This window comes from Tiliqua scincoides, chromosome 2 (genome assembly GCF_035046505.1).
Source record: "Tiliqua scincoides isolate rTilSci1 chromosome 2, rTilSci1.hap2, whole genome shotgun sequence".
Lineage (NCBI taxonomy): Eukaryota > Metazoa > Chordata > Lepidosauria > Squamata > Scincidae > Tiliqua > Tiliqua scincoides.
The window spans coordinates 266,477,964-266,485,854 of record NC_089822.1 but is presented as its reverse complement, the minus strand read 5'-3'; the positions used below and the strand labels follow the sequence as shown (position 1 = coordinate 266,485,854).

At 47.3% G+C, this 7,891-nt stretch overlaps 1 pseudogene; it reads right to left on the bottom strand.

The window, feature by feature from the left end:
- Positions 1-448: 448 nt before the first annotated feature.
- LOC136640352 (zinc finger protein 420-like) lies at positions 449-7,285 on the bottom strand (annotated as a pseudogene).
- Between the last annotated feature and the right edge of the window lie 606 nt (positions 7,286-7,891).

Genomic DNA, 7,891 nt, shown 5'->3' with positions numbered 1-7,891 from the left:
AGGACCAATCCTATGCAAGAAGGCTGGGCTGCTCAGCTTCACAGTCCAGAAACTCTTGGGGAGGGGAAGTAGCTCCTCTGAGGCTCCTCCAAGGAGTGACTCCTGAAGCAAAAGACTTTCCAGAGCGGGCAAGCATGACCAAAACCATGGAAGTTTTCAGTGGGGAACTAAGTGCCACAAAACAGGGGAGGTCCGATGGGGAAGATGCACAGCGGCACAGACTCCTACTCATGGAAAAGGTGATAGGGACCAAATGGTGGTGGTTTTTGATGGAAAAAGAAAGTCCCCAGCAGGCAGCAGGCAGCCTCCCAAAGGAAGACTGGGCCAAATTATGCTTCCAGAACAGGGGGAACTATATAGGACCTTTTGCAGAGCACTCCTGGATGGACACGGAATGATGGGAAGCTTAGAACAGACAAAAGACCATTTCCTGACCTCAGTCTGTTGGCCAAGTGTCTCTTCAACAGATGGGAAACCCTGGCCTCTGAGAGTCCCACTTGGAGGCAGGCTGTGCAGCACAGCCATTCCCAGTTTGAAGAGACACTTGGCCAACAGTCTGAGGCTGAGAGGCAAAGAAGGAAGGCCCACAGCCAGGAAGACAGACCAGGGACAGACTGCACTTGCTCCCAGTGTGGAAGGGATTGTCACTCCCGAATCGTCCTATTCAGCCACATTAGTCTCCCAAGACTGAAGGATGCCAATGATGATGATGAGGGATTCTCTGATGCACAGAGAGGCTTGCCTTCTAATTAAAGCTCTTTCCACACTCCAAGCATTTATATGGATGTTCAGCAGTGTGGCTTCTTTGATGCACAGTCAAGTCTGACCTCTCCCTGAAGCTCTTTCCACACGCCAAGCATTTATGGCTTCTCCCCAGTGTGGATTCTTTGATGCACAGTCAGGTCTGACCTCTCTATGAAGCTCTTTCCACACGCCAAGCATTTATGGCTTCTCCCCAGTGTGGATTCTTTCATGCACAGTCAGGTCTGATCTCTGCCTGAAGCTCTTTCCACACTCCAAGCATTTATATGGTTTTTCCCCAGTGTGGATTCTTTGATGCACAGCAAGGCTTGTCCTCTGACTGAAGCTCTTTCCACAATGCAAGCATTTATATGGTTTCTCCCCAGTGTGGATTCTCTGATGCACATTGAGCTTTGCTCTCTTACAGAAGCTCTTTCCACACTCCAAGCATTTAAATGGTTTCTCCCCAGTGTGAGTTCTTTGATGCTCATTCAGCCTTCCGTTCTGACTGAAGCTCTTTCCACACTCCAAGCATTTGTATGGTTTCTCCCCAGTGTGGATTCTTTGATGCTCAGCGAGATTTGATCTCTTACTGAAGCTCCTTCCACACTCCGAGCATTTATATGGTTTTTCCCCAGTGTGGATTCTTTGATGCTCAGCAAGGTTTGATCTCTTACTGAAGCTCTTTCCACACTCCAAGCATTTATATGGTTTTTCCCCAGTGTGGATTCTTTGATGCACAGCAAGGCTTGTCCTCTGACTGAAGCTCTTTCCACAATGCAAGCATTTATATGGTTTCTCCCCAGTGTGAGTTCTCTGATGCTCATTCAGCCTTCCGTTCTGACTGAAGCTCTTTCCACACTCCAAGCATTTATATGGTTTCTTCCCAGTGTGGATACTTTCATGCACAGCGAGGCTTCCCCTGTGATTGAAGCTCTTTCCACATTCCAAGCATTTATAAGGTTTCTCCCCAGTGTGGATTCTTTGATGCTCAGCGAGGTTTGATCTCTTAATGAAGCTCTTTCCACACTCCAAACATTTATAAGGTTTCTCCCCAGTGTGAGTTCTTTGATGCTCATTCAACTTTCCGTTCTGACTGAAGTTCTTTCCACACTCCAAGCATTTATAAGGTTTCTCCCCGGTGTGGATTCTTTGGTGCTCAGCGAGGTTTGATCTCTTACTGAAGCTCTTTCCACACTCCAAACATTTATATGGTTTCTTTCCAGTGTGGATTCTTTGATGTGCAGCGAGATTTGATCTCTTATTGAAGCTCTTTCCACATTCCAAGCATTTATAAGGTTTCTCCCCAGTGTGGATTCTTTGATGCACAGCGAGGCTTGTTCTCTGACTGAAGCTCTTTCCACACTCCAAGCATTTATAAGGTTTCTCCCCAGTGTGAATTCTTTGATGCTCATTCAGCCTTCTGTTCTGACTGAAGCTCTTTCCACACTCCAAGCATTTATAAGGTTTCTCCCCAGTGTGGATTCTTTGATGCACAGCGAGGCTTGTTCTCTGACTGAAGCTCTTTCCACACTCCAAGCATTTATAAGGTTTCTGCCCAGTGTGAGTTCTTTCATGCTCATTCAGCCTTCCGTTCTGACTGAAGCTCTTTCCACACTCCAAGCATTTATATGGTTTCTCCCTTGTGTGAGTCCTTTGATGCACAGTGAGGTTTGCTCGCCTATGGAAGCTCTTTCCACACTCCAAGCATTTATACAGTTTCTCCCCAGTGTGGGTTTTTTGATGCACAGTGAGGTTTGCTGCCTTACTGAAGCACACTCCACACTCCAAGCATTGATATGGTTTCTCATGTTTTGATTTACTGTTGGAGGTTTTTGCACTTTGAAGGGCTTTTTCCTTCATCTTTCTAGTTTCTTTTTCTGGATTATCTGGAAAGACAGGCAAATCCCCACCCTGATGAGCATCAGATATTTTTCTCTCTTTCACTATCTGGCCTCCCTCCTGCTTGATTGAAATGTCTCCATGCACAGCTTTCTCACTGTTCTGGAATTTTTCATCTGGTCCGAGGTGCGAGCTTGACCTGAAGCTCTTTCTCCACTCAGAGCACTTCAGCCTTTTCTTCCCTGTGCAGATTTCACTGTGTTCATTAATGTAGGATTCAGAACTGATTGTTTCCCCCCTTTCCCTTCTCTTCCCCTTTGGATGTTCTTGCTGGTTTGGGATTTCATGGAAATCAGAAACCTGAAAAATGAGCACTTTAGTCCTCCTGACAGGTGCTGGTCTTCCCTCCTGCCTCCTGGATCCATCCTGGTCTCTAAAAGTGACCTCCTCTACATCACGAAAGGCTGTTTCTGATGACACCCCATGTGGCTTCCTCTTAATCTCATAGTCCTGGCTGCACCTTCCTGGAACAGAGAGATAATATCTTGATTAGCAACAGAGAGATGGATCTTCCAATGCACACTATTTAACATATAAATATACTCAGAAGTAAACCCAAGAGATTCAGTAGATATGACTCCCAGGAAATTATGCACAGGATTGCAGCCCTTCCCAGGTGTGACAAAAAAAGGGAAATCAAGGATCAGGTAACATCTGAATAAAGAAAGATCTTCTGGTAGCCATGCTGGTAGGCCCCAGTGTCAGACCTCAGCTGTATCCAACCTTAATTAGTGCATACCAGGCCTGGGAGAACTATGGAGGAGGTTGCTTCACAGGGGCCTCTGATATCGTACCAAGCTACCAAGTGGGCTCCAAGGCCAGCTTAATTTACAACAGGGTTCAGCTGTGAGTGTCTCGGGATGGGAGGGGGGATTCCACCATGAGTAAGGAGGCTTGTGGCACGTTCACCCCTAGAATGTTCGGCTGGCACCGAGTTCTGATTGGTGGATGGGTCAGGAGACCTATAAAGGTGAGGGAGGGACGCTTATGCTGGGCTGACTTTGTTTCTGGCTAAGGGGGCCTGAGATCCTGGACCGCTCTGCCAGGAGTGAACCCAACTTGACTGCAGCAAGATGGGCTAGATCAGATTTTGGAATGCTAAGATTTCGGTGAGTGATAGTTAGAGTTAGGAGGTAGTTGTTATTGTTTTATTAGACTGAGTGTTGTATTGTAATGCTATACTCTTTGCCTAAATTTTAGACTATGCAGTGCTGTCTGTATAACCCTGCTTTAAGCCTTTATGCAATAAACCCTACTTATTACAACTGACTGGATTATTGGGATTGGAAGGGAGCACAGAGACTGGTTGTGGGAGGCAATCCAGTGTGGCTGGGGTGGACCCTGGAGACCCTACTCCTTTTTATTAAGCTGAGCCCAAGGGGGTGTCAGCTGGAGTACGACTCAAGGGGAGGGTTCCCCAAATTTATCCTGGCTATCAGGAGTGGAAGCTCCGAGGTTTAGGAGCTATTTGGCAATCTGCCTTGGAGAGATCTGCGGGAGCTCAGTGACCATAAGGGTTTATGGCTACTTGATCACTCTGAGGGTAATAGAAAGGTTACCCAGCTATAAAGGAGTGAGATCTGATTTCCTTCACACCAGGGACCAACTCTCAGCAGTTAGAGCAGGGGTTCCAAACTCCAGTCTGGGGGCCAAATCTGGCCTGCCACAAGTCTTTATCCGACCCACAGCAACTTACATAATTTTTCCCCAACTACAGCTAGACAGTCAACATGTGCAATTAAGTCTGCCGCACTTCTCTGTACATGGCCAGAGTGTGCCAGCCTGGCTAACCCTCACTTTCAATCACCTGGGCAACGTGCTGCAAGATCCACATGGCATAATTATTCAATGTTAACCTCATCCCTGCCAATAAAACAAACTGGGTTTCCGCATGTTGACTTTTCAATCATCCTGTAAAAGGACCACAGGAAGGACACAGCACCACTTTTGTACCTATGTAAACAAATGATGACAAACCAGGTTACTGCAATGGATTGGCCAGAAACTGTTCCGAGCATCACTGATTTTTTCAGCCCAGGAAAATATGTAAAATATACAATGTGGCCCTCCTACTGAAAAGGTTGGAGACCCCTGCTTTAGAGGGTCACAGGATAGGGGTCTCCCCCTAGGTTCTCTCAGCAGCTTCAATGCTGCAGTAGTGTCTGAGAAACCCTGGATCACCTGTTTTGTACAGAGGGGCTTTTCCCTGAAGGGTTTTGTTCTTTTTTAAATGGCAGGGAGAAGGCACTGAGCTCAACTGAAGTGGAGAGATCAAGACTGGATCCATTGCATCTCCCATCCTGCTTAATATCTGATTGCATTGCCCTTGTGGCAGGGGAGCCTTTTCACCAACCAACAGGCAAAAATGGGAGGGGGGAGAGGTGTCAACATGACTGCATAGCACAAAGCTACAAGAAATGAGTGCTGGAGTAATCACCGTAGTGTTTCTTTCCAAGATCCCCAAGAGGGGCATGACTGAAACATATAACATTGTGTATGGGATGGATGGCCACAGAGATTGGGCCAGAAAGTATGGGAGAAGGTCATCCCTCAGATAAACCATGAAGGGCTTATTGACCTTTAAAGGTCAGCACCTTGCATTGGGTCCAGAAAGGAATGGAAACCCAGTGCAGTTGCTGAAGCAGCGGTCCAACAGATTGAAAATACTTAGCTCCAGTACCCACCGCCAGAACGCATTATGGTAATCCAGTCTTGAAGTCACTAAGGCATGGACCAATGTGGTAAGGTCTGATTGGGTCAAGTATGGCCATAGCTGGCGTACCAGCCGAAACTGGGCAAACACACTCCTGGCACAGCTGCCACCTGGTTCTCCAGGGAGAGCTGTGAGTCCAGGAGCAATCCCAAACTGTGCATTGGATCCTGCAGGACGGCTGCTACCCCATTCAAAGAGGGCAGATGCCTTAGGACCTGCATTGAGGATTTCCTGATCAGGAGGCCTGTCTTTTCTGGAATCAATCTTAATCTGTTGCCCTCATCCAGAACCCAGCCGCCTCCAGGCAGGGCTCCAGGACTTGCATAGCCTCTCTGGAACGGGATGGCAAGGACAGGTAGATCTGGATGACTTCCCGCAGTGGCTTTACATAGATGCACAAAAGCATGGGGGGCAAAACAGAACTCTGTGGTAGCCCACACTGTAAAGACCAGAGCCAGTTATGGTGTGATCGCAGTTGTTCTGTACTCAGCACGTAGTTGGTCTGTGGAACTCCTTGCCACAGGATGTGGTGATGGCATCTGGCCTAGATGCCTTTAAAAGGGGATTGGACCAATTTCTGGAGGAAAAATCCACTACGGTTTACAAGACATGATGTGTATGTGCAACCTCCTGATTTTAGAAATGGGTTATGTCAGAATGCCAGATGCAAGGGAGGGCACCAGGATGCAGGTCTCTTGTTATCAGGTGTGCTCCCTGGGGCATTTGGTGGGCCGCTGTGAGATACAGGAAGTTGGACTAGATGGGCCTATGGCCTGATCCAGTGGGGCTGTTTTTATGTTCTTAACTACAATTCCCAGAATGCCTTGCAGGTCTCTTGTTATCTGGTGTGCTCCCTGGGGCATTTGGTGGGCCGCTGTGAGATACAGGAAGTTGGACTAGATGGGCCTATGGCCTGATCCAATGGGGCTGTTTTTATGTTCTTATGTTGCATGCTGCTTTGAGAAGCCACTGGCTTTTTTGTCCAACTTCTCAAAAAGCAGGAAGTGGTGGGGGGGGGGAGAAAGCACAGGTCAACCAACAAAAAAATCAGTGCCCACCTTGATGACACTCACACAACTGAATAGGAGTTCACTCGGATTATCATTAAGAATATTTCTATAACTGTTTTTTGTTGAATATTCTTAATGATAATGTTCTCACAAGCAGTTTGCAGACAAAATAAAGTAACCAAATGGATCCCTGTCCCAAAAGGGCTCACAATCTATAAAATATGCAGAGAGCAGCATAGCTAGAACAGGTGCAAAGCACTAAGTTTTGCAGGAGCATCAGCCTGCCCTTCAAGCAGCCCCTCCCCTTCGGAGCCATGGCAGGCATTCACCTTGGAATTGGTCTCTAGCAGCCCAGAATGCCTCTCCAGGATTTCGGGGAGTCTTTAGATCCCTACCAGGAAATGCAGCAAGGACTGAACTCAGGATCTTCTGCTTGCCAAGCAGCTTCTCTGCCACGAAGCCACAGCCCCCTCCCTTAAAGACCATTGTTACTTTGGAAACTTCCCATCCCGGCATTTGCTCCCCATTTCTCTGCAGAATCACTGGTGATAAACACTAACAAGTCATGCCTTTTAGCATCTAGGGCAGTGGTGTCCAAACTTTCCATAGAGAGCCACACTGTATATTGTACACACAAAAAATCACTCTCATAAATGAATGAATGAAATTTAAATGAATCCATCAACAGTGAAAATATTTTAAGTTCTTGCAGGCTGGACAAAATCTTGTGGGGGGGCGGAAGTGCCCCCAGCCCATAGTTTGGAGATCCCTGATCTAGGGAGATTAAGCAAAGGGGTCCTGACTTACCCAGAAAAGTCACGTTCTCCAGATTCTCCAGCATCACTTCCGCATACAGGGCCTTCTGGTTGGGCTCTAGTAGAGCCCACTCCTCCTTGGAGAAAGACACAGCCACCTCCTCAAAGGACACTGGAGCCTGAATGAAGAAAGGTGCAGATTATCCCTACCCAAGACACATATCAGAGACTCTAAGAGGGGAAACCTGATATTTTCCTGCAAAGCTCAACCCTTTGCATTTCAGCAATTTAAAAACACAGTTGAGTTTTAAAGTTTTGTTCATTAGGTTAACAACAAAGAACAAAAAGTATCACACCAAACATCTGCTTCCAGAAGGCCCCCATGCAGTCCTTCCTCAAGCCACAGAGCCCCCTGCCAGATCTTAGATACCCCTCCTGCACACCACACAGGCAGCCAACTCTGTGACACCTCAGTTCTTGTGGTCTGTGTAGCTTTCACAGAATCTGGGAACTGGAGGGACCTGCAAGGTCATCCAGTCCAATGTCCTGCTCAGTATAGGAGCCAGAGCTAGAACACCCCAGCAGGTGGTTGCTCTGAAGGCCCCCATCAAGGGAGGGTCCATCTACACTGCTTATTAACTGAGTCAACTGACAGCTGTCACCTTTTTCTGCTGGCAAACTTTCCAGTGTCTGGGGCTGAAACTAACTCAGCATGTGCTGGGTTCCCTTTGAAGGAGAGCTAAACCTTTCTGTAAAGGACAGGTGGAGAA